Genomic DNA, 25,742 nt, shown 5'->3' with positions numbered 1-25,742 from the left:
AAACCTTCTACTAATTTTTTATAAATTTCTTTCTAGGCACCCACTCTCCCTAATCTTGCAAGAAAATTTCAATTAACTTGTTGAAATGATGCATTCACGCCTATCCTGAAACAAAATTTAAATCAACTTTTTTGCAGTAACACACTCACATTTTTCATAAAACAAGCAAATTTTTTTTTCAGGAGTCCACTCTCTGGAACCTAAAACTAATTTTTAAAAAACATATTTCTAGGCATCCACTCTCCCTAATCTTGCAAGAACATTTTAATTAACTTGTTGAAATATTGCAATCACCCTTATCCAAAAACGAAATTTAAATCAAATTTTTTGCACTAACACACTCACATTTTTCATAAAACAAACTAATTTTTTTTCAGGAATCTACTCTCTGAAACCTAAAACTAGGTTTAAATAAAGTTCTTTCGAGGCATCCACTCTCCCTAATCTTGCAAGAGAATTTCAAATAACTTGTTGAAATGATGCATTCACGCCTAACCTGAAACTAAATTTAAAACAACTTTTTTGCAGTAACACACTCACATTTTTCATAAAACAAACACATTTTTTTCAGGAATCTACTCTCTGAAACCTACTACTCATTTTTTTTTAAATTTCTTTCTAGGCATCCCTCTCCCTAATCTTGCAAGAAAATGTCAATTAACTTGTTGAAATAATGCCTAACCTGAAACTAAATTTAAATTAACTTTTTTGCAGTAACACACTCACATTTTTCATGAAACAAGCAATTATTTTTTCAGGAATCCACTCACTGGAACCTAAAACTAAGTTTTTAAAAAACATCTTTCTAGGCATCCACTCTCCCTAATTTTGCAAGAAAATTTCAATTAACTTGTTGAAATACTGCAATCACCCTTATCCTGAAACTAAATTTAAATCAACTTTTTTGCAGTAACACAAACACATTTTTTATAAAATGAACAGATCTTTTTTTCAGGAATAAACTCTCTGAAACCTAAAACTAATTTTAAATAAACTTCTTTCTAGGCATCCACTCTCCCTAATCTTGCAAGAAAATGTCACTTAACTTGTTGAAATAATAAATTCACGCATAACCTGAAACTAAATTTAAATTAACTTTTTTGCAGTAACACACTCACATTTTTCATAAAACAAATACATTTTTTTTCAGGAATCTACTCTCTGAAACCTACTACTCATTTTTTTTACATTTCTTTCTAGGCATCCCTCTCCCTAATCTTGCAAGAAAATGTCAATTAACTTGTTGAAATTATGCATTCACGCCGAACCTGAAACTAAATTTAAATTAACTTTTTTGCAGTAACACACTCACATTTTTCATAAAACAAGCAATTATTTTTTCAGGAATCCACTCACTGGAACCTAAAACTAATTTTTAAAAAACATCTTTCTAGGCATCCACTCTCCCTAATTTTGCAAGAAAATTTCAATTAACTTGTTGAAATACTGCAATCACCCTTATCCTGAAACTAAATTTAAATCAACTTTTTTGCAGTAACACAAACACATTTTTTATAAAATGAACAGATTTTTTTTCAGGAATAAACTCTCTGAAACCTAAAACTAATTTTAAATAAACTTCTTTCTAGGCATCCACTCTCCCTAATCTTGCAAGAAAATTTCAAATAACTTGTTGAAATGATGCATTCACGCCTATCCTGAAACTAAATTTAAAACAACTTTTTTGCAGTAACACACTCACATTTTTCATAAAACAAACCCATTTTTTTTTTCAGGAATCAACTCTCTGGAACCTAAAATGAATTAAAAAAAACATCTTTCTAGGCATCCACTCTCCCTAATTGTGCAAGAACATTTCAATTAACATGTTGAAATACTGCAATCACCCTTATCCTGAAACTAAATTTAAATAAACTTTTTTGCAGTAACAAACACATTTTTCATAAAACAAACACATTTTTATTCAGGAATCCACTCTCTGAATCCTTCTACTCATTTTTTAAAAATTTCTTTCAAGGCATCCACTCTCCCTAATCTTGCAAGAAAATTTGAATTAACTTGTTGAAATATTTCATCACCCTTATCCAAAAACGAAATTTAAATCAACTTTTTTGCAATAACACACTCACATTTTTCATAAAACAAACCCATTTTTTTCAGGAATCAACTGTATGGAACCTAAAATGAATTTGTAAAAAACATCTTTCTAAGCATCCACTCTCCCTAATCTTGCAAGAAAATTTCAATTAACTTGTTGAAATGATGCATTCACGCCTATCCTGAAACGAAATTTAAAAATCAACTTTTTTGCAGTAACACACTCACATTTTTCATAAAACAAACACATTTCTTTCAGGAATCCACTCTCTGAAACCTTCTACTCATTTTTTTAAAATTTCTTTCTAGGCATCCACTCTTCCTAATCTTGCAAGAAAATTTCAATTAACTTGTTGAAATGATGCATTCACGCCTATCCTGAAACAAAATTTAAATCAACTTTTTTGCAGTAACACACTCACAATTTTCATAAAACAAACACATTTTTTTTTCAGGAGTCCACTCTCTGGAACCTAAAACTAATTTTTAAAAAACATATTTCTAGGCATCCACTCTCCCTAATCTTGCAAGAACATTTTAATTAACTTGTTGAAATATTGCAATCACCCTTATCCAAAAACGAAATTTAAATCACATTTTTTGCACTAACACACTCACATTTTTCATAAAACAAACTAAATTTTTTTTCAGGAATCTACTCTCTGAAACCTAAAACTAGGTTTAAATAAAGTTCTTTCGAGGCATCCACTCTCCCTAATCTTGCAAGAGAATTTCAAATAACTTGTTGAAATGATGCATTCACGCCTAACCTGAAACTAAATTTAAAACAACTTTTTTGCAGTAACACACTCACATTTTTCATAAAACAAACACATTTTTTTTTCAGGAGTCCACTCTCTGGAACCTAAAACTAATTTTTAAAAAACATATTTCTAGGCATCCACTCTCCCTAATCTTGCAAGAACATTTTAATTAACTTGTTGAAATATTGCAATCACCCTTATCCAAAAACGAAATTTAAATCAAATTTTTTGCACTAACACACTCACATTTTTCATAAAACAAACTAAATTTTTTTTCAGGAATCTACTCTCTGAAACCTAAAACTAGGTTTAAATAAAGTTCTTTCGAGGCATCCACTCTCCCTAATCTTGCAAGAGAATTTCAAATAACTTGTTGAAATGATGCATTCACGCCTAACCTGAAACTAAATTTAAAACAACTTTTTTGCAGTAACACACTCACATTTTTCATAAAAAAAATTTTTTTCAGGAATTCACTCTCTGAAACCTTCTGCTAATTTTTTTTAAATGTCTTTCTAGGCATCCACTCTCTCTAATCTTGCAAGAAAATTTCAATTAACTTGTTGAAATGATGCATTCACGCCTATCCTGAAAGGAAATTTAAAAATCAACTTTTTTGCAGTAACAAACTCACATTTTTCATAAAACAAACACATTTTTTTCAGGAATCCACTCTCTGAAACCTTCTACTCATTTTTTTAAAATTTCTTTCTAGGTATCCACTCTCCCTAATCTTGCAAGAAAATTTCAATTAACTTGTTGAAATGATGCATTCACGCCTATCCTGAAACTAAATTTAAATCAACTTTTTTGCAGTAACACACTCACAGTTTTCATAAAACGAACACACTTTTTTCAGGAATCCACTCTATGAAACCTTCGACTAAGTTTTTAAAAATGTCTTTCTAGGAATCCACTCTCCCTACTCTTGCAAGAAAATTTCAATTAACTTGTTGAAATATTGCAATCACCCTTATCCAAAAACGAAATTTGAAAAACAACTTTTTTGCAGTAACACACTCACATTTTTCAAAAAACAAACCCATTTTTTTTTCAGGAATCAACTCTCTGGAACCTAAAATGATTTTTTAAAAAACATCTTTTTAGGCATCCACTCTCCCTAATCGTGCAAGATCATTTCAATTAACTTATTGAAATACAGCAATCACCCTTATCCTGAAACTAAATTTAAATCAACTTTTTTGCAGTAACACAAACACATTTTTAATAAAATGAACACATTTTTTTTCAGGAATAAACTCCCTGAAATCTAAAACTAATTTTAAATAAACTTCTTTCTAGGCATCCACTCTCCATAATCTTGCAAGAAAATGACAATTAACTTGTTGAAATGATGCATTCACGACTATCCTGAAACGAAATTTAAAAATCAACTTTTTTGCAGTAACACACTCACATTTTTCATAAAACAAACACATTTTTTTCAGGAATCCACCCTCTGAAACCTTCTACTCATTTTTTTAAAATTTCTTTCTAGGCATCCACTCTCCCTAATCTTGCAAGAAAATGTCAATTAACTTGTTGAAATGATGCATTCACGCCTATCCTGAAACTAAATTTAAATCAACTTTTTTGCAGTAACACACTCACATTTTTCATAAAACGGACACACTTTTTTCAGGAATCCACTCTATGAAACCTACGTTTAAGTTTTTAAAAAATGTCTTTCAAGGCATCCACTCTCCCTAATCTTGCAAGAAAATTTCAATTAACTTGTTGAAATGATGCATTCACGCCTATCCTGAAACGAAATTTAAATCAACTTTTTTGCAGTAACACACTCACATTTTTCATAAAACAAACAATTTTTTTTTTCAGGAGTCCACTCTCTGGAACCTAAAACTAATTTTTAAAAAACATATTTCTAGGCATCCACTCTACCTAATCTTGCAAGAAAATTTTAATTAACTTGTTGAAATATTGCAATCACCCTTACCCAAAAACGAAATTTAAATCAAATTTTTTGCACTGACACACTCACATTTTTCATAAAACAAACTAATTTTTTTTCAGGAATCTACTCTCTGAAACCTAAAACTAGGTTTAAATAAAGTTCTTTCTAGGCATCCACTCTGCCTAATCTTGCAAGAAAATTTCAAATAACTTGTTGAAATGATGCATTCACGCCTATCCTGAAACTAAATTTAAAACAACTTTTTTGCAGTAACACACTCACATTTTTCATAAAACAAACACATTTTTTTCAGGAATCCACTCTCTGAAACCTTCTACTCATTTTTTTTACATTTCTTTCTAGGTATCCACTCTCCCTAATCTTGCAAGAAAATGTCAATTAACTTGTTGAAATGATGCATTCACGCCTATCCTGAAACTAAATTTAAATCAACTTTTTTGCAGTAACACACTCACATTTTTCATAAAACGAACACACTTTTTTTCAGGAATCCACTCTATGAAACCTTCGACTAAGTTTTTAAAAAATGCCTTTCTAGGAATCCACTCTCCCTAATCTTGCAAGAAAATTTCAATTAACTTGTTGAAATATTGCAATCACCCTTATCCAAAAACGAAATTTGAAAAACAACTTTTTTGCAGTAACACACTCACATTTTTCATAAAACAAACCCATTTGTTTTTTCAGGAATCAACTCTCTGGAACCTAAAATGATTTTTTAAAAAACATCTTTCTAGGCCTCCACTCTCCCTAATCGTGCAAGAACATTTCAATTAACTTGTTGAAATACTGCAATCACCCTTATCCTGAAACTAAATTTAAATCAACTTTTTTGCAGTAACACAAACACATTTTTTATAAAATGAACAGATTTTTTTTCAGGAATAAACTCTCTGAAACCTAAAACTAATTTTAAATAAACTTCTTTCTAGGCATCCACTCTCCCTAATCTTGCAAGAAAATTTCAAATAACTTGTTGAAATGATGCATTCACGCCTATCCTGAAACTAAATTTAAAACAACTTTTTTGCAGTAACACACTCACATTTTTCATAAAACAAACCCATTTTTTTTTTCAGGAATCAACTCTCTGGAACCTAAAATGAATTAAAAAAAACATCTTTCTAGGCATCCACTCTCCCTAATTGTGCAAGAACATTTCAATTAACATGTTGAAATACTGCAATCACCCTTATCCTGAAACTAAATTTAAATAAACTTTTTTGCAGTAACAAACACATTTTTCATAAAACAAACACATTTTTATTCAGGAATCCACTCTCTGAATCCTTCTACTCATTTTTTAAAAATTTCTTTCAAGGCATCCACTCTCCCTAATCTTGCAAGAAAATTTGAATTAACTTGTTGAAATATTTCATCACCCTTATCCAAAAACGAAATTTAAATCAACTTTTTTGCAATAACACACTCACATTTTTCATAAAACAAACCCATTTTTTTCAGGAATCAACTGTATGGAACCTAAAATGAATTTGTAAAAAACATCTTTCTAAGCATCCACTCTCCCTAATCTTGCAAGAAAATTTCAATTAACTTGTTGAAATGATGCATTCACGCCTATCCTGAAACGAAATTTAAAAATCAACTTTTTTGCAGTAACACACTCACATTTTTCATAAAACAAACACATTTCTTTCAGGAATCCACTCTCTGAAACCTTCTACTCATTTTTTTAAAATTTCTTTCTAGGCATCCACTCTTCCTAATCTTGCAAGAAAATTTCAATTAACTTGTTGAAATGATGCATTCACGCCTATCCTGAAACAAAATTTAAATCAACTTTTTTGCAGTAACACACTCACAATTTTCATAAAACAAACACATTTTTTTTTCAGGAGTCCACTCTCTGGAACCTAAAACTAATTTTTAAAAAACATATTTCTAGGCATCCACTCTCCCTAATCTTGCAAGAACATTTTAATTAACTTGTTGAAATATTGCAATCACCCTTATCCAAAAACGAAATTTAAATCACATTTTTTGCACTAACACACTCACATTTTTCATAAAACAAACTAAATTTTTTTTCAGGAATCTACTCTCTGAAACCTAAAACTAGGTTTAAATAAAGTTCTTTCGAGGCATCCACTCTCCCTAATCTTGCAAGAGAATTTCAAATAACTTGTTGAAATGATGCATTCACGCCTAACCTGAAACTAAATTTAAAACAACTTTTTTGCAGTAACACACTCACATTTTTCATAAAACAAACACATTTTTTTTTCAGGAGTCCACTCTCTGGAACCTAAAACTAATTTTTAAAAAACATATTTCTAGGCATCCACTCTCCCTAATCTTGCAAGAACATTTTAATTAACTTGTTGAAATATTGCAATCACCCTTATCCAAAAACGAAATTTAAATCAAATTTTTTGCACTAACACACTCACATTTTTCATAAAACAAACTAAATTTTTTTTCAGGAATCTACTCTCTGAAACCTAAAACTAGGTTTAAATAAAGTTCTTTCGAGGCATCCACTCTCCCTAATCTTGCAAGAGAATTTCAAATAACTTGTTGAAATGATGCATTCACGCCTAACCTGAAACTAAATTTAAAACAACTTTTTTGCAGTAACACACTCACATTTTTCATAAAAAAATTTTTTTTCAGGAATTCACTCTCTGAAACCTTCTGCTAATTTTTTTTAAATGTCTTTCTAGGCATCCACTCTCTCTAATCTTGCAAGAAAATTTCAATTAACTTGTTGAAATGATGCATTCACGCCTATCCTGAAAGGAAATTTAAAAATCAACTTTTTTGCAGTAACAAACTCACATTTTTCATAAAACAAACACATTTTTTTCAGGAATCCACTCTCTGAAACCTTCTACTCATTTTTTTAAAATTTCTTTCTAGGTATCCACTCTCCCTAATCTTGCAAGAAAATTTCAATTAACTTGTTGAAATGATGCATTCACGCCTATCCTGAAACTAAATTTAAATCAACTTTTTTGCAGTAACACACTCACAGTTTTCATAAAACGAACACACTTTTTTCAGGAATCCACTCTATGAAACCTTCGACTAAGTTTTTAAAAATGTCTTTCTAGGAATCCACTCTCCCTACTCTTGCAAGAAAATTTCAATTAACTTGTTGAAATATTGCAATCACCCTTATCCAAAAACGAAATTTGAAAAACAACTTTTTTGCAGTAACACACTCACATTTTTCAAAAAACAAACCCATTTTTTTTTCAGGAATCAACTCTCTGGAACCTAAAATGATTTTTTAAAAAACATCTTTTTAGGCATCCACTCTCCCTAATCGTGCAAGATCATTTCAATTAACTTATTGAAATACAGCAATCACCCTTATCCTGAAACTAAATTTAAATCAACTTTTTTGCAGTAACACAAACACATTTTTAATAAAATGAACACATTTTTTTTCAGGAATAAACTCCCTGAAATCTAAAACTAATTTTAAATAAACTTCTTTCTAGGCATCCACTCTCCATAATCTTGCAAGAAAATGACAATTAACTTGTTGAAATGATGCATTCACGACTATCCTGAAACGAAATTTAAAAATCAACTTTTTTGCAGTAACACACTCACATTTTTCATAAAACAAACACATTTTTTTCAGGAATCCACCCTCTGAAACCTTCTACTCATTTTTTTAAAATTTCTTTCTAGGCATCCACTCTCCCTAATCTTGCAAGAAAATGTCAATTAACTTGTTGAAATGATGCATTCACGCCTATCCTGAAACTAAATTTAAATCAACTTTTTTGCAGTAACACACTCACATTTTTCATAAAACGGACACACTTTTTTCAGGAATCCACTCTATGAAACCTACGTTTACGTTTTTAAAAAATGTCTTTCAAGGCATCCACTCTCCCTAATCTTGCAAGAAAATTTCAATTAACTTGTTGAAATGATGCATTCACGCCTATCCTGAAACGAAATTTAAATCAACTTTTTTGCAGTAACACACTCACATTTTTCATAAAACAAACAATTTTTTTTTTCAGGAGTCCACTCTCTGGAACCTAAAACTAATTTTTAAAAAACATATTTCTAGGCATCCACTCTACCTAATCTTGCAAGAAAATTTTAATTAACTTGTTGAAATATTGCAATCACCCTTACCCAAAAACGAAATTTAAATCAAATTTTTTGCACTGACACACTCACATTTTTCATAAAACAAACTAATTTTTTTTCAGGAATCTACTCTCTGAAACCTAAAACTAGGTTTAAATAAAGTTCTTTCTAGGCATCCACTCTGCCTAATCTTGCAAGAAAATTTCAAATAACTTGTTGAAATGATGCATTCACGCCTATCCTGAAACTAAATTTAAAACAACTTTTTTGCAGTAACACACTCACATTTTTCATAAAACAAACACATTTTTTTCAGGAATCCACTCTCTGAAACCTTCTACTCATTTTTTTTAAATTTCTTTCTAGGTATCCACTCTCCCTAATCTTGCAAGAAAATGTCAATTAACTTGTTGAAATGATGCATTCACGCCTATCCTGAAACTAAATTTAAATCAACTTTTTTGCAGTAACACACTCACATTTTTCATAAAACGAACACACTTTTTTTCAGGAATCCACTCTATGAAACCTTCGACTAAGTTTTTAAAAAATGCCTTTCTAGGAATCCACTCTCCCTAATCTTGCAAGAAAATTTCAATTAACTTGTTGAAATATTGCAATCACCCTTATCCAAAAACGAAATTTGAAAAACAACTTTTTTGCAGTAACACACTCACATTTTTCATAAAACAAACCCATTTGTTTTTTCAGGAATCAACTCTCTGGAACCTAAAATGATTTTTTAAAAAACATCTTTCTAGGCCTCCACTCTCCCTAATCGTGCAAGAACATTTCAATTAACTTGTTGAAATACAGCAATCACCCTTATCCTGAAACTAAATTTAAATCAACTTTTTTGCAGTAACACAAACACATTTTTAATAAAATGAACAGATTTTTTTTCAGGAATAAACTCTCTGAAACCTAAAACTAATTTTAAATAAACTTCTTTCTAGGCATCCACTCTCCCTAATCTTGCAAGAAAATGACAATTAACTTGTTGAAATAATGCATTCACGCCTATCCTGAAACTAAATTTAAATCAACTTTTTTGCAGTAACACACTCACATTTTTCATAAAACGAACACACTTTTTTTCAGGAATCCACTCTATGAAACCTACGACTAAGTTTTTAAAAAATGTCTTTCAAGGCATCCACTCCCCCTAATCTTTTAAGAAAATTTCAATAAACTTGTTGAAATATTGCAATCACCCTTATCCAAAAACGAAATTTGAAAAACAACTTTTTTGCAGTAACACACTCACATTTTTCATAAAACAAACCCATTTTTTTCAGGAATCAACTCTCTGGAACCTAAAATGAATTATTAAAAAACATCTTTCTAGGCATCCACTCTCCCTAGTCTTGCAAGAAAATTTCAATTAACTTGTTGAAATGATGCATTCACGCCTATCCTGAAACAAAATTTAAAAATCAACTTTTTTGCAGTAACAAACTCACATTTTTCATAAAACAAACACATTTTTTTCAGGAATCCACTCTCTGAAACCTTCTACTCATTTTTTTTCTAGGTATCCACTCTCCCTAATCTTGCAAGAAAATTTCAATTAACTTGTTGAAATGATGCATTCACGCCTATCCTGAAACGAAATTTAAATCAACTTTTTTGCAGTAACACACTCACATTTTTCATAAAACAAACAATTTTTTTTTCAGGAGTCCACTCTCTGGAACCTAAAACTAATTTTTAAAAAACATATTTCTAGGCATCCACTCTCCCTAATCTTGCAAGAACATTTTAATTAACTTGTTGAAATATTGCAATCACCCTTATCCAAAAACGAAATTTAAATCAAATTTTTTGCACTAACACACTCACATTTTTCATAAAACAAACTAATTTTTTTTCAGGAATCTACTCTCTGAAACCTAAAACTAGGTTTAAATAAAGTTCTTTCGAGGCATCCACTCTCCCTAATCTTGCAAGAGAATTTCAAATAACTTGTTGAAATGATGCATTCACGCCTAGCCTGAAACTAAATTTAAAACAACTTTTTTGCAGTAACACACTCACATTTTTCATAAAACAAACACATTTTTTTTTTCAGGAATCAACTCTCTGGAACCTAAAATGAATTAAAAAAAACATCTTTCTAGGCATCCACTCTCCCTAATTGTGCAAGAACATTTCAATTAACATGTTGAAATACTGCAATCACCCTTATCCTGAAACTAAATTTAAATAAACTTTTTTGCAGTAACAAACACATTTTTCATAAAACAAACACATTTTTATTCAGGAATCCACTCTCTGAATCCTTCTACTCATTTTTTAAAAATTTCTTTCAAGGCATCCACTCTCCCTAATCTTGCAAGAAAATTTGAATTAACTTGTTGAAATATTTCATCACCCTTATCCAAAAACGAAATTTAAATCAACTTTTTTGCAATAACACACTCACATTTTTCATAAAACAAACCCATTTTTTTCAGGAATCAACTGTATGGAACCTAAAATGAATTTGTAAAAAACATCTTTCTAAGCATCCACTCTCCCTAATCTTGCAAGAAAATTTCAATTAACTTGTTGAAATGATGCATTCACGCCTATCCTGAAACGAAATTTAAAAATCAACTTTTTTGCAGTAACACACTCACATTTTTCATAAAACAAACACATTTCTTTCAGGAATCCACTCTCTGAAACCTTCTACTCATTTTTTTAAAATTTCTTTCTAGGCATCCACTCTTCCTAATCTTGCAAGAAAATTTCAATTAACTTGTTGAAATGATGCATTCACGCCTATCCTGAAACAAAATTTAAATCAACTTTTTTGCAGTAACACACTCACAATTTTCATAAAACAAACACATTTTTTTTTCAGGAGTCCACTCTCTGGAACCTAAAACTAATTTTTAAAAAACATATTTCTAGGCATCCACTCTCCCTAATCTTGCAAGAACATTTTAATTAACTTGTTGAAATATTGCAATCACCCTTATCCAAAAACGAAATTTAAATCACATTTTTTGCACTAACACACTCACATTTTTCATAAAACAAACTAAATTTTTTTTCAGGAATCTACTCTCTGAAACCTAAAACTAGGTTTAAATAAAGTTCTTTCGAGGCATCCACTCTCCCTAATCTTGCAAGAGAATTTCAAATAACTTGTTGAAATGATGCATTCACGCCTAACCTGAAACTAAATTTAAAACAACTTTTTTGCAGTAACACACTCACATTTTTCATAAAACAAACACATTTTTTTTTCAGGAGTCCACTCTCTGGAACCTAAAACTAATTTTTAAAAAACATATTTCTAGGCATCCACTCTCCCTAATCTTGCAAGAACATTTTAATTAACTTGTTGAAATATTGCAATCACCCTTATCCAAAAACGAAATTTAAATCAAATTTTTTGCACTAACACACTCACATTTTTCATAAAACAAACTAAATTTTTTTTCAGGAATCTACTCTCTGAAACCTAAAACTAGGTTTAAATAAAGTTCTTTCGAGGCATCCACTCTCCCTAATCTTGCAAGAGAATTTCAAATAACTTGTTGAAATGATGCATTCACGCCTAACCTGAAACTAAATTTAAAACAACTTTTTTGCAGTAACACACTCACATTTTTCATAAAAAAATTTTTTTTCAGGAATTCACTCTCTGAAACCTTCTGCTAATTTTTTTTAAATGTCTTTCTAGGCATCCACTCTCTCTAATCTTGCAAGAAAATTTCAATTAACTTGTTGAAATGATGCATTCACGCCTATCCTGAAAGGAAATTTAAAAATCAACTTTTTTGCAGTAACAAACTCACATTTTTCATAAAACAAACACATTTTTTTCAGGAATCCACTCTCTGAAACCTTCTACTCATTTTTTTAAAATTTCTTTCTAGGTATCCACTCTCCCTAATCTTGCAAGAAAATTTCAATTAACTTGTTGAAATGATGCATTCACGCCTATCCTGAAACTAAATTTAAATCAACTTTTTTGCAGTAACACACTCACAGTTTTCATAAAACGAACACACTTTTTTCAGGAATCCACTCTATGAAACCTTCGACTAAGTTTTTAAAAATGTCTTTCTAGGAATCCACTCTCCCTACTCTTGCAAGAAAATTTCAATTAACTTGTTGAAATATTGCAATCACCCTTATCCAAAAACGAAATTTGAAAAACAACTTTTTTGCAGTAACACACTCACATTTTTCAAAAAACAAACCCATTTTTTTTTCAGGAATCAACTCTCTGGAACCTAAAATGATTTTTTAAAAAACATCTTTTTAGGCATCCACTCTCCCTAATCGTGCAAGATCATTTCAATTAACTTATTGAAATACAGCAATCACCCTTATCCTGAAACTAAATTTAAATCAACTTTTTTGCAGTAACACAAACACATTTTTAATAAAATGAACACATTTTTTTTCAGGAATAAACTCCCTGAAATCTAAAACTAATTTTAAATAAACTTCTTTCTAGGCATCCACTCTCCATAATCTTGCAAGAAAATGACAATTAACTTGTTGAAATGATGCATTCACGACTATCCTGAAACGAAATTTAAAAATCAACTTTTTTGCAGTAACACACTCACATTTTTCATAAAACAAACACATTTTTTTCAGGAATCCACCCTCTGAAACCTTCTACTCATTTTTTTAAAATTTCTTTCTAGGCATCCACTCTCCCTAATCTTGCAAGAAAATGTCAATTAACTTGTTGAAATGATGCATTCACGCCTATCCTGAAACTAAATTTAAATCAACTTTTTTGCAGTAACACACTCACATTTTTCATAAAACGGACACACTTTTTTCAGGAATCCACTCTATGAAACCTACGTTTAAGTTTTTAAAAAATGTCTTTCAAGGCATCCACTCTCCCTAATCTTGCAAGAAAATTTCAATTAACTTGTTGAAATGATGCATTCACGCCTATCCTGAAACGAAATTTAAATCAACTTTTTTGCAGTAACACACTCACATTTTTCATAAAACAAACAATTTTTTTTTTCAGGAGTCCACTCTCTGGAACCTAAAACTAATTTTTAAAAAACATATTTCTAGGCATCCACTCTACCTAATCTTGCAAGAAAATTTTAATTAACTTGTTGAAATATTGCAATCACCCTTACCCAAAAACGAAATTTAAATCAAATTTTTTGCACTGACACACTCACATTTTTCATAAAACAAACTAATTTTTTTTCAGGAATCTACTCTCTGAAACCTAAAACTAGGTTTAAATAAAGTTCTTTCTAGGCATCCACTCTGCCTAATCTTGCAAGAAAATTTCAAATAACTTGTTGAAATGATGCATTCACGCCTATCCTGAAACTAAATTTAAAACAACTTTTTTGCAGTAACACACTCACATTTTTCATAAAACAAACACATTTTTTTCAGGAATCCACTCTCTGAAACCTTCTACTCATTTTTTTTAAATTTCTTTCTAGGTATCCACTCTCCCTAATCTTGCAAGAAAATGTCAATTAACTTGTTGAAATGATGCATTCACGCCTATCCTGAAACTAAATTTAAATCAACTTTTTTGCAGTAACACACTCACATTTTTCATAAAACGAACACACTTTTTTTCAGGAATCCACTCTATGAAACCTTCGACTAAGTTTTTAAAAAATGCCTTTCTAGGAATCCACTCTCCCTAATCTTGCAAGAAAATTTCAATTAACTTGTTGAAATATTGCAATCACCCTTATCCAAAAACGAAATTTGAAAAACAACTTTTTTGCAGTAACACACTCACATTTTTCATAAAACAAACCCATTTGTTTTTTCAGGAATCAACTCTCTGGAACCTAAAATGATTTTTTAAAAAACATCTTTCTAGGCCTCCACTCTCCCTAATCGTGCAAGAACATTTCAATTAACTTGTTGAAATACAGCAATCACCCTTATCCTGAAACTAAATTTAAATCAACTTTTTTGCAGTAACACAAACACATTTTTAATAAAATGAACAGATTTTTTTTCAGGAATAAACTCTCTGAAACCTAAAACTAATTTTAAATAAACTTCTTTCTAGGCATCCACTCTCCCTAATCTTGCAAGAAAATGACAATTAACTTGTTGAAATAATGCATTCACGCCTATCCTGAAACTAAATTTAAATCAACTTTTTTGCAGTAACACACTCACATTTTTCATAAAACGAACACACTTTTTTTCAGGAATCCACTCTATGAAACCTACGACTAAGTTTTTAAAAAATGTCTTTCAAGGCATCCACTCCCCCTAATCTTTTAAGAAAATTTCAATAAACTTGTTGAAATATTGCAATCACCCTTATCCAAAAACGAAATTTGAAAAACAACTTTTTTGCAGTAACACACTCACATTTTTCATAAAACAAACCCATTTTTTTCAGGAATCAACTCTCTGGAACCTAAAATGAATTATTAAAAAACATCTTTCTAGGCATCCACTCTCCCTAGTCTTGCAAGAAAATTTCAATTAACTTGTTGAAATGATGCATTCACGCCTATCCTGAAACAAAATTTAAAAATCAACTTTTTTGCAGTAACAAACTCACATTTTTCATAAAACAAACACATTTTTTTCAGGAATCCACTCTCTGAAACCTTCTACTCATTTTTTTTCTAGGTATCCACTCTCCCTAATCTTGCAAGAAAATTTCAATTAACTTGTTGAAATGATGCATTCACGCCTATCCTGAAACGAAATTTAAATCAACTTTTTTGCAGTAACACACTCACATTTTTCATAAAACAAACAATTTTTTTTTCAGGAGTCCACTCTCTGGAACCTAAAACTAATTTTTAAAAAACATATTTCTAGGCATCCACTCTCCCTAATCTTGCAAGAACATTTTAATTAACTTGTTGAAATATTGCAATCACCCTTATCCAAAAACGAAATTTAAATCAAATTTTTTGCACTAACACACTCACATTTTTCATAAAACAAACTAATTTTTTTTCAGGAATCTACTCTCTGAAACCTAAAACTAGGTTTAAATAAAGTTCTTTCGAGGCATCCACTCTCCCTAATCTTGCAAGAGAATTTCAAATAACTTGTTGAAATGATGCATTCACGCCTAGCCTGAAACTAAATTTAAAACAACTTTTTTGCAGTAACACACTCACATTTTTCATAAAACAAACACATTTTTTTCAGGAATCTACTCTCTGAAACCTACTACTCATTTTTTTTTAAATTTCTTTCTAGGCATCCCTCTCCCTAATCTTGCAAGAAAATGTCAATTAACTTGTTGAAATAATGCCTAACCTGAAACTAAATTTAAATTAACTTTTTTGCAGTAACACACTCACATTTTTCATGAAACAAGCAATTATTTTTTCAGGAATCCACTCACTGGAACCTAAAACTAAGTTTTTAAAAAACATCTTTCTAGGCATCCACTCTCCCTAATTTTGCAAGAAAATTTCAATTAACTTGTTGAAATACTGCAATCACCCTTATCCTGAAACTAAATTTAAATCAACTTTTTTGCAGTAACACAAACACATTTTTTATAAAATGAACAGATCTTTTTTTCAGGAATAAACTCTCTGAAACCTAAAACTAATTTTAAATAAACTTCTTTCTAGGCATCCACTCTCCCTAATCTTGCAAGAAAATGTCACTTAACTTGTTGAAATAATAAATTCACGCATAACCTGAAACTAAATTTAAATTAACTTTTTTGCAGTAACACACTCACATTTTTCATAAAACAAATACATTTTTTTTCAGGAATCTACTCTCTGAAACCTACTACTCATTTTTTTTACATTTCTTTCTAGGCATCCCTCTCCCTAATCTTGCAAGAAAATGTCAATTAACTTGTTGAAATTATGCATTCACGCCGAACCTGAAACTAAATTTAAATTAACTTTTTTGCAGTAACACACTCACATTTTTCATAAAACAAGCAATTATTTTTTCAGGAATCCACTCACTGGAACCTAAAACTAATTTTTAAAAAACATCTTTCTAGGCATCCACTCTCCCTAATTTTGCAAGAAAATTTCAATTAACTTGTTGAAATACTGCAATCACCCTTATCCTGAAACTAAATTTAAATCAACTTTTTTGCAGTAACACAAACACATTTTTTATAAAATGAACAGATTTTTTTTCAGGAATAAACTCTCTGAAACCTAAAACTAATTTTAAATAAACTTCTTTCTAGGCATCCACTCTCCCTAATCTTGCAAGAAAATTTCAAATAACTTGTTGAAATGATGCATTCACGCCTATCCTGAAACTAAATTTAAATCAACTTTTTTGCAGTAACACACTCACATTTTTCATAAAACGAACACACTTTTTTTCAGGAATCCACTCTATGAAACCTACGACTAAGTTTTTAAAAAATGTCTTTCAAGGCATCCACTCCCCCTAATCTTTTAAGAAAATTTCAATAAACTTGTTGAAATATTGCAATCACCCTTATCCAAAAACGAAATTTGAAAAACAACTTTTTTGCAGTAACACACTCACATTTTTCATAAAACAAACCCATTTTTTTCAGGAATCAACTCTCTGGAACCTAAAATGAATTATTAAAAAACATCTTTCTAGGCATCCACTCTCCCTAGTCTTGCAAGAAAATTTCAATTAACTTGTTGAAATGATGCATTCACGCCTATCCTGAAACAAAATTTAAAAATCAACTTTTTTGCAGTAACAAACTCACATTTTTCATAAAACAAACACATTTTTTTCAGGAATCCACTCTCTGAAACCTTCTACTCATTTTTTTTCTAGGTATCCACTCTCCCTAATCTTGCAAGAAAATTTCAATTAACTTGTTGAAATGATGCATTCACGCCTATCCTGAAACGAAATTTAAATCAACTTTTTTGCAGTAACACACTCACATTTTTCATAAAACAAACAATTTTTTTTTCAGGAGTCCACTCTCTGGAACCTAAAACTAATTTTTAAAAAACATATTTCTAGGCATCCACTCTCCCTAATCTTGCAAGAACATTTTAATTAACTTGTTGAAATATTGCAATCACCCTTATCCAAAAACGAAATTTAAATCAAATTTTTTGCACTAACACACTCACATTTTTCATAAAACAAACTAATTTTTTTTCAGGAATCTACTCTCTGAAACCTAAAACTAGGTTTAAATAAAGTTCTTTCGAGGCATCCACTCTCCCTAATCTTGCAAGAGAATTTCAAATAACTTGTTGAAATGATGCATTCACGCCTAGCCTGAAACTAAATTTAAAACAACTTTTTTGCAGTAACACACTCACATTTTTCATAAAACAAACACATTTTTTTCAGGAATCTACTCTCTGAAACCTACTACTCATTTTTTTTTAAATTTCTTTCTAGGCATCCCTCTCCCTAATCTTGCAAGAAAATGTCAATTAACTTGTTGAAATAATGCCTAACCTGAAACTAAATTTAAATTAACTTTTTTGCAGTAACACACTCACATTTTTCATGAAACAAGCAATTATTTTTTCAGGAATCCACTCACTGGAACCTAAAACTAAGTTTTTAAAAAACATCTTTCTAGGCATCCACTCTCCCTAATTTTGCAAGAAAATTTCAATTAACTTGTTGAAATACTGCAATCACCCTTATCCTGAAACTAAATTTAAATCAACTTTTTTGCAGTAACACAAACACATTTTTTATAAAATGAACAGATCTTTTTTTCAGGAATAAACTCTCTGAAACCTAAAACTAATTTTAAATAAACTTCTTTCTAGGCATCCACTCTCCCTAATCTTGCAAGAAAATGTCACTTAACTTGTTGAAATAATAAATTCACGCATAACCTGAAACTAAATTTAAATTAACTTTTTTGCAGTAACACACTCACATTTTTCATAAAACAAATACATTTTTTTTCAGGAATCTACTCTCTGAAACCTACTACTCATTTTTTTTACATTTCTTTCTAGGCATCCCTCTCCCTAATCTTGCAAGAAAATGTCAATTAACTTGTTGAAATTATGCATTCACGCCGAACCTGAAACTAAATTTAAATTAACTTTTTTGCAGTAACACACTCACATTTTTCATAAAACAAGCAATTATTTTTTCAGGAATCCACTCACTGGAACCTAAAACTAATTTTTAAAAAACATCTTTCTAGGCATCCACTCTCCCTAATTTTGCAAGAAAATTTCAATTAACTTGTTGAAATACTGCAATCACCCTTATCCTGAAACTAAATTTAAATCAACTTTTTTGCAGTAACACAAACACATTTTTTATAAAATGAACAGATTTTTTTTCAGGAATAAACTCTCTGAAACCTAAAACTAATTTTAAATAAACTTCTTTCTAGGCATCCACTCTCCCTAATCTTGCAAGAAAATTTCAAATAACTTGTTGAAATGATGCATTCACGCCTATCCTGAAACTAAATTTAAAACAACTTTTTTGCAGTAACACACTCACATTTTTCATAAAACAAACCCATTTTTTTTTTCAGGAATCAACTCTCTGGAACCTAAAATGAATTAAAAAAAACATCTTTCTAGGCATCCACTCTCCCTAATTGTGCAAGAACATTTCAATTAACATGTTGAAATACTGCAATCACCCTTATCCTGAAACTAAATTTAAATAAACTTTTTTGCAGTAACAAACACATTTTTCATAAAACAAACACATTTTTATTCAGGAATCCACTCTCTGAATCCTTCTACTCATTTTTTAAAAATTTCTTTCAAGGCATCCACTCTCCCTAATCTTGCAAGAAAATTTGAATTAACTTGTTGAAATATTTCATCACCCTTATCCAAAAACGAAATTTAAATCAACTTTTTTGCAATAACACACTCACATTTTTCATAAAACAAACCCATTTTTTTCAGGAATCAACTGTATGGAACCTAAAATGAATTTGTAAAAAACATCTTTCTAGGCATCCACTCTCCCTAATCTTGCAAGAAAATTTCAATTAACTTGTTGAAATGATGCATTCACGCCTATCCTGAAACGAAATTTAAAAATCAACTTTTTTGCAGTAACACACTCACATTTTTCATAAAACAAACACATTTCTTTCAGGAATCCACTCTCTGAAACCTTCTACTCATTTTTTTTAAATTTCTTTCTAGGCATCCACTCTTCCTAATCTTGCAAGAAAATTTCAATTAACTTGTTGAAATGATGCATTCACGCCTATCCTGAAACAAAATTTAAATCAACTTTTTTGCAGTAACACACTCACATTTTTCATAAAACAAACACATTTTTTTTTCAGGAGTCCACTCTCTGGAACCTAAAACTAATTTTAAAAAAACATATTTCTAGGCATCCACTCTCCCTAATCTTGCAAGAACATTTTAATTAACTTGTTGAAATATTGCAATCACCCTTATCAAAAAACGAAATTTAAATCACATTTTTTGCACTAACACACTCACATTTTTCATAAAACAAACTAAATTTTTTTTCAGGAATCTACTCTCTGAAACCTAAAACTAGGTTTAAATAAAGTTCTTTCGAGGCATCCACTCTCCCTAATCTTGCAAGAGAATTTCAAATAACTTGTTGAAATGATGCATTCACGCCTAACCTGAAACTAAATTTAAAACAACTTTTTTGCAGTAACACACTCACATTTTTCATAAAAAATTTTTTTTTCAGGAATTCACTCTCTGAAACCTTCTGCTAATTTTTTTTAAATGTCTTTCTAGGCATCCACTCTCTCTAATCTTGCAAGAAAATTTCAATTAACTTGTTGAAATGATGCATTCACGCCTATCCTGAAAGGAAATTTAAAAATCAACTTTTTTGCAGTAACAAACTCACATTTTTCATAAAACAAACACATTTTTTTCAGGAATCCACTCTCTGAAACCTTCTACTCATTTTTTTAAAATTTCTTTCTAGGTATCCACTCTCCCTAATCTTGCAAGAAAATTTCAATTAACTTGTTGAAATGATGCATTCACGCCTATCCTGAAACTAAATTTAAATCAACTTTTTTGCAGTAACACACTCACAGTTTTCATAAAACGAACACACTTTTTTCAGGAATCCACTCTATGAAACCTTCGACTAAGTTTTTAAAAATGTCTTTCTAGGAATCCACTCTCCCTACTCTTGCAAGAAAATTTCAATTAACTTGTTGAAATATTGCAATCACCCTTATCCAAAAACGAAATTTGAAAAACAACTTTTTTGCAGTAACACACTCACATTTTTCAAAAAACAAACCCATTTTTTTTTCAGGAATCAACTCTCTGGAACCTAAAATGATTTTTTAAAAAACATCTTTTTAGGCATCCACTCTCCCTAATCGTGCAAGATCATTTCAATTAACTTATTGAAATACAGCAATCACCCTTATCCTGAAACTAAATTTAAATCAACTTTTTTGCAGTAACACAAACACATTTTTAATAAAATGAACACATTTTTTTTCAGGAATAAACTCCCTGAAATCTAAAACTAATTTTAAATAAACTTCTTTCTAGGCATCCACTCTCCATAATCTTGCAAGAAAATGACAATTAACTTGTTGAAATGATGCATTCACGACTATCCTGAAACGAAATTTAAAAATCAACTTTTTTGCAGTAACACACTCACATTTTTCATAAAACAAACACATTTTTTTCAGGAATCCACCCTCTGAAACCTTCTACTCATTTTTTTAAAATTTCTTTCTAGGCATCCACTCTCCCTAATCTTGCAAGAAAATGTCAATTAACTTGTTGAAATGATGCATTCACGCCTATCCTGAAACTAAATTTAAATCAACTTTTTTGCAGTAACACACTCACATTTTTCATAAAACGGACACACTTTTTTCAGGAATCTACTCTCTGAAACCTAAAACTAGGTTTAAATAAAGTTCTTTCGAGGCATCCACTCTCCCTAATCTTGCAAGAGAATTTCAAATAACTTGTTGAAATGATGCATTCACGCCTAACCTGAAACTAAATTTAAAACAACTTTTTTGCAGTAACACACTCACATTTTTCATAAAAAATTTTTTTTTCAGGAATTCACTCTCTGAAACCTTCTGCTAATTTTTTTTAAATGTCTTTCTAGGCATCCACTCTCTCTAATCTTGCAAGAAAATTTCAATTAACTTGTTGAAATGATGCATTCACGCCTATCCTGAAAGGAAATTTAAAAATCAACTTTTTTGCAGTAACAAACTCACATTTTTCATAAAACAAACACATTTTTTTCAGGAATCCACTCTCTGAAACCTTCTACTCATTTTTTTAAAATTTCTTTCTAGGTATCCACTCTCCCTAATCTTGCAAGAAAATTTCAATTAACTTGTTGAAATGATGCATTCACGCCTATCCTGAAACTAAATTTAAATCAACTTTTTTGCAGTAACACACTCACAGTTTTCATAAAACGAACACACTTTTTTCAGGAATCCACTCTATGAAACCTTCGACTAAGTTTTTAAAAATGTCTTTCTAGGAATCCACTCTCCCTACTCTTGCAAGAAAATTTCAATTAACTTGTTGAAATATTGCAATCACCCTTATCCAAAAACGAAATTTGAAAAACAACTTTTTTGCAGTAACACACTCACATTTTTCAAAAAACAAACCCATTTTTTTTTCAGGAATCAACTCTCTGGAACCTAAAATGATTTTTTAAAAAACATCTTTTTAGGCATCCACTCTCCCTAATCGTGCAAGATCATTTCAATTAACTTATTGAAATACAGCAATCACCCTTATCCTGAAACTAAATTTAAATCAACTTTTTTGCAGTAACACAAACACATTTTTAATAAAATGAACACATTTTTTTTCAGGAATAAACTCCCTGAAATCTAAAACTAATTTTAAATAAACTTCTTTCTAGGCATCCACTCTCCATAATCTTGCAAGAAAATGACAATTAACTTGTTGAAATGATGCATTCACGACTATCCTGAAACGAAATTTAAAAATCAACTTTTTTGCAGTAACACACTCACATTTTTCATAAAACAAACACATTTTTTTCAGGAATCCACCCTCTGAAACCTTCTACTCATTTTTTTAAAATTTCTTTCTAGGCATCCACTCTCCCTAATCTTGCAAGAAAATGTCAATTAACTTGTTGAAATGATGCATTCACGCCTATCCTGAAACTAAATTTAAATCAACTTTTTTGCAGTAACACACTCACATTTTTCATAAAACGGACACACTTTTTTCAGGAATCCACTCTATGAAACCTACGTTTAAGTTTTTAAAAAATGTCTTTCAAGGCATCCACTCTCCCTAATCTTGCAAGAAAATTTCAATTAACTTGTTGAAATGATGCATTCACGCCTATCCTGAAACGAAATTTAAATCAACTTTTTTGCAGTAACACACTCACATTTTTCATAAAACAAACAATTTTTTTTTTCAGGAGTCCACTCTCTGGAACCTAAAACTAATTTTTAAAAAACATATTTCTAGGCATCCACTCTACCTAATCTTGCAAGAAAATTTTAATTAACTTGTTGAAATATTGCAATCACCCTTACCCAAAAACGAAATTTAAATCAAATTTTTTGCACTAACACACTCACATTTTTCATAAAACAAACTAATTTTTTTTCAGGAATCTACTCTCTGAAACCTAAAACTAGGTTTAAATAAAGTTCTTTCTAGGCATCCACTCTGCCTAATCTTGCAAGAAAATTTCAAATAACTTGTTGAAATGATGCATTCACGCCTATCCTGAAACTAAATTTAAAACAACTTTTTTGCAGTAACACACTCACATTTTTCATAAAACAAACCCGTTTTTTTTTTTAGGAATCAACTCTCTGGAACCTAAAATGAATTTAAAAAAACATCTTTCTAGGCATCCACTCTCCCTAATTGTGCAAGAACATTTCAATTAACATGTTGAAATACTGCAATCACCCTTATCCTGAAACTAAATTTAAATAAACTTTTTTGCAGTAACACACACACAATATTCATAAAACGAAAACACTTTTTTTTCAGGAATCCACTCTCTGAAATCTTGTACTCATTTTTTTTTAATTTCTTTCTAGGCATCCACTCTCCCTAATCTTGCAAGAAAATTTCAATTAACTTGTTGAAGTATTGCAATCACTCTTATCCAAAAACGAAATTTAAAACAACTTTTTTGCAGTAACACACTCACTTTTTTCATAAAACAAACCCATTTTTTTCAGGAATCAACTCTCTGGAACCTAAAATGAATTTTTAAAAAACATCTTTCTAGGCATCCACTCTCCCTAATCGTGCAAGAACATTTCAGTTGACTTGTTGAAATACTGCAATCACCCTTATCCTGAAACTAAATTTAAATCAACTTTTTTGCAGTAACACACACACATTTTTCATAAAATTAACAGATTTTTTTAGGAATACACTCTCTGAAACTTAAAACTAATTTTAAATAAACTTCTTTCTAGGCATCCACCCTCCCTAATCTTGCAAGAAAATGTCAATTAACTTGTTGAAATAATGCATTCACGCCTAACCTGAAACTAAATTTAAATTAACTTTTTTGCAGTAACACACTCACATTTTTCATAAAACAAACACATTTTTTTTCAGGAATCTACTCTCTGAAACCTACTACTCATTTTTTTTAAATTTCTTTCTAGGCATCCCTCTCCCTAATCTGGCAAGAACATGTCAATTAACTTGTTGAAATAATGCATTCACGCTGAACCTGAAACTAAATTTAAATTAACTTTTTTGCAGTAACACACTCAAATTTTTCATAAAACAAGCAATTATTTTTTCAGGAATCCACTCACTGGAACCTAAAACTAATTTTTAAAAAACATCTTTCTAGGCATCCACTCTCCCTAATTTTGCAAGAAAATTTCAATTAACTTGTTGAAATACTGCAATCACCCTTATCCTGAAACTAAATTTAAATCAACTTTTTGCAGTAACACAAACACATTTTTTATAAAATGAACAGATTTTTTTTCAGGAATAAACTCTCTGAAACCTAAAACTAATTTTAAATAAACTTCTTTCTAGGCATCCACTCTCCCTAATCTTGCAAGAAAATTTCAAATAACTTGTTGAAATGATGCATTCACGCCTATCCTGAAACTAAATTTAAAACAACTTTTTTGCAGTAACACACTCACATTTTTCATAAAACAAACCCATTTTTTTTTCAGGAATCAACTCTCTGGAACCTAAAATGAATTAAAAAAAACATCTTTCTAGGCATCCACTCTCCCTAATTGTGCAAGAACATTTCAATTAACATGTTGAAATACTGCAATCACCCTTATCCTGAAACTAAATTTAAATAAACTTTTTTGCAGTAACACACACACATTATTCATAAAACGAAAACACTTTTTTTTCAGGAATCCACTCTCTGAAACCTTCTACTCATTTTTTTAAAATTTCTTTCTAGGCATCCACTTTCCCTAATCTTGCAAGAAAATTTCAATTAACTTGTTGAAATGATGCATTTACTCCTATCCTGAAACGAAATTTAAATCAACTTTTTTGCAGTAACACACTCACATTTTTCATAAAACAGACACATTTTTTTCAGGAATCCACTCTCTGAAACCTTTTACTCATTTTTTTTTAATTTCTTTCTAGGCATCCACTCTCCCTAATCTTGCAAGAAAATTTCAATTAACTTGTTGAAGTATTGCAATCACTCTTATCCAAAAACGAAATTTAAAACAACTTTTTTGCAGTAACACACTCACATTTTTCATAAAACAAACCCATTTTTTTCAGGAATCAACTCTCTGGAACCTAAAATGAATTTTTAAAAAACATCTTTCTAGGCATCCACTCTCCCTAATCGTGCAAGCACATTTCAATTAACTTGTTGAAATACTGCAATCACCCTTATCCTGAAACTAAATTTAAATCAACTTTTTTGCAGTAACACACACACATTTTTCATAAAATTAACAGAGTTTTTTTAGGAATACACTCTCTGAACTTAAAACTAATTTTAAATAAACTTCTTTCTAG

Source organism: Lissotriton vulgaris, chromosome 2_2 (assembly GCF_964263255.1).
Source record: "Lissotriton vulgaris chromosome 2_2, aLisVul1.2, whole genome shotgun sequence".
Taxonomy (NCBI): domain Eukaryota; kingdom Metazoa; phylum Chordata; class Amphibia; order Caudata; family Salamandridae; genus Lissotriton; species Lissotriton vulgaris.
This window is presented reverse-complemented; position numbering follows the sequence as displayed.